Here is a 3,048-nt window from a genome sequence, read left to right as displayed (position 1 = left end):
AGGGATGAGCAGAGGGAGCTGGGCAGGGGGGTTCCCACTTGCAGATGGGATTGCCTCCTCCTCCATAGGATTTAAGGGGGTCTGGGTAGTGCTGGACCCTGAACTCCCCCAGTGCCCTTTGGCAGCTGGCAGAGCTAGAAACGCTTTTTATATCCTGCTGGAAACCCTTTTTAAAAGCAGATTTCAGGCTTTCCTATCCTAGGCTCCCCTCCACTGCCACTTTGCTCTTACCAGGCTCTCTGGGTCCCTGTCTCCCCCTGTCTTGGGGACTGAGCCCCTGCTCATACCCATCCCGCATGCAGACGCAGTGGTGCGGGGTGGCAGAGGCTGGTGGCCACAGGTCCCTGGTGAGGACGCGCTGCTGCTGCCGGTGGGCCAGCCCTTCCCGAGCATCCCAGGCAGAGACCCGGGGCCGTGAGCCCCTTTGGCTCTGCCCTCTGCCAAACCGTGCCCTCTAACCACAGGGCAGGGCAGCTCCAACCTGTGCCAGCCTTTGGATGAATGAAAACCCAGGAGAGTTTCATCCCTACCTGGAAAGTCCTAGGATACTGGGACATGATGTAAAGAAGCCAGCAGTGGCCTGGTGAAAGCCAGCAGCTACCTGATGGCCCTGGCAGCCTCAGGGCTGCCTAACCTTTCTCTGCTGCTGTTTGGAGGCATCATCTGGCTCTTCCCTCTCCTCCTCTTTCCTACAAATTGCCTTTTCAGATGACTTTTTGACTGCAAGATCCATTTAAAGTTGTCTTTGTCCCTGCCAACAGCTTTCTGAGATACTTGAAAGAATTTCTCTGCTGCTGGTGATCCTGTTTAACATTTATTCAGGAATTCATTTAGTCCCACAGAGATCAGCTGGAATGAAAAGCAGATGTCTCCAAGTTATTTTCCCCATTCCCGGTGCTGCTCAAGGCCCTGCTATCCTTCATTACCCAAAAATACTCTTGCTGAGGTCCAGATGGAGAACCTGTTGCTCACAGCCACTCAACACCTTGGGAATACCATGTCCGATGCTGGCATCGGGCTTGCCTGGAGCCTGTGGTGGCCAATGGAGGAGTTTGCACAGCCCCAGCTGCAGCACCCGCCCCGGCACCCTGACAGCCTCCTCTCCCTCTCGTTATGATCCGCTTCCCATCGGTGATCTGGGAGTTTTAAGCCTTCTCACCAGACATGGTGTCTAAAAGACATGCGGAAATTCTTCTCAAATAGAGAAGATCTTTTTCAGGCTCTAAGGATTTCAGGTTGGCTTTTGCATAACGGTATTTCCAGAAGAGCTGAGTGGATTCTTTTTTATTTGTTTGCTTATTTGCCTTGGGGGATTATTTGGTAGAAACAGGCTAAAGACCACGGAGGACAGTGGTGGAAGCCAGGATTTGGGCTGCCCTTCCCCGTAGCCGGCCAGGCTGCCGAGCAGCAACCTCCCGCCTGAGCCGCTGCCCTCCTCTGCCTCCCACAAACTGCCTCAAACCCTCCCCGCTCCTTCCCCAGGGTTTTTGGACAAAAGACCATAAGCATTTGCAGCTGTGCATGCTCCCTGCGCTCTGGACATGGCTGTAATGAGTATGCTTCAGTCTCAGCAACCTCCAGCCCCCAACCCCCCTGTGCTGGCTCCAGCATCGCTTGCTCCCTCTCCTGGCATGTGCTGGGGGAACCCGGGGTTAGGGCAGCCCTTCCAGGGGCTCTTCCATGCCACAGAGATGCTTTATTTATGTAACTTTCCAAGTGATATTGCATTTGAATTAATTTTTAGGGTTTGGGTTTTGTGTTGTTTTTTTTTTAATCAAAGAGATTAACAAGCAATTGAACAAGCAATTCAAACTAATCTGAAGTGACTCACACTTTACAGACGCGCTGTGCTCGCACACGGCTCAGATCCGCAGGGGAGAAATCTGGCGCTGGGTGGCATTTCTCCCAATCAGCAGCACAAAATGCTGGCAAAATAACCCCACAATGCCAGTTAGAATGGAGAGAAAATGTGATGAAAAAGTAACTTTAATCTAGCTGGATTTTCATGGACACAGCTGAGTTTTGCACTGGCTTAAGTGAATAGGTTTGCAAAAAATAATTAGCATAGGGCAATTTCCTTGTGGAAGCCAGCGCTTATCTTGGTGGAGACTAAAGTGCTTTTTCTTCTCAGTGACCTTTGCTTTGCTGACTTCTTTGGGAGCATCCTCTGGCGAATAACGGAAGGCGATGCTGTGTTTGGAGAGGACGTGGTTGCCAAGGGAGCTGTTGGTCCCCGTCTGTTTAGATCCACAAGACGGGAGCCCAGTTTGAAAGATGGCTGTTGAGGGTGGAAAGTACTGGAGCGATATCGTAGCCCTAGAGTGCTTCAGCTGCTGCTGAAAAAGAGAATTCCTGCTATGACAAAGGTTGAAAGGGGAAAGGGAGCACTAATCCTAAAAAAAAGGGCTGGAATTGAGCCGGTGTGTGAGATTTCTGGCAGCCTGCAGTAGAGAGGTGTGCATCCTGCATCTCTGCTGTCTGGGACAAAGATGGGCTGGAATCCTTAAACACTGCACTTTGCAATTCATTTTAAGTCAGGCAAATAGGCCACGTTTTCTGTCATTTCTGTGGAAAAGCAGTGATTTGGGGCATTTTTGATTATCGCAGTCATGGAGCAGCCTCTGTGTGTGTTTTCCAGCAGCATCCCTGGCCCGTGTCTCCCCAACCTGCCCAGTGGGGACCACAGTGTCACTGTCCTTGGGGTCTATCTGACTCCTGAGCAGCCTCTGCTTTCTGCCCTGGGGTCCCAAATTTAAACTGCAGAGCTCCAGCTAAAGATAGCTGGGGGCAGTCATCACCGAGGCATGGGTGACAAACTACATCCCATGGCCTTTGAAATGGTGACTGAGACAGGGACTGGGTCATGTACGGTTTGGAAAAGGTCCTGTTGGTTCTTTTCTTTTCTTTTTGTTGCTTCTGTGTTGATTTCTATGCTACACCTGATGGTTGGGCACCTGCATTTCATCAGGTCATGGGGCTCCACTGGTGCCCTCTTGCAGCTATTTAGGATTCAGGCAGAGGTGCGGGAATTAGGTGAGAGGATTTAAT

General features: G+C 51.2%; 1 protein-coding gene across 1 annotated transcript in view; it reads left to right on the top strand.

Annotated features, from left to right (window-relative positions):
* Positions 1-3,048, top strand: part of SLC6A7 (solute carrier family 6 member 7) — a 14,470-nt gene that overhangs the window by 477 nt on the left and 10,945 nt on the right. The window lies entirely within an intron of this gene.

The sequence above is a fragment of the Egretta garzetta genome, unplaced genomic scaffold (assembly GCF_000687185.1).
Source record: "Egretta garzetta isolate BGI_Z169 unplaced genomic scaffold, ASM68718v1 scaffold270, whole genome shotgun sequence".
NCBI lineage: Eukaryota > Metazoa > Chordata > Aves > Pelecaniformes > Ardeidae > Egretta > Egretta garzetta.
This window is presented reverse-complemented; position numbering and strand designations above follow the sequence as displayed.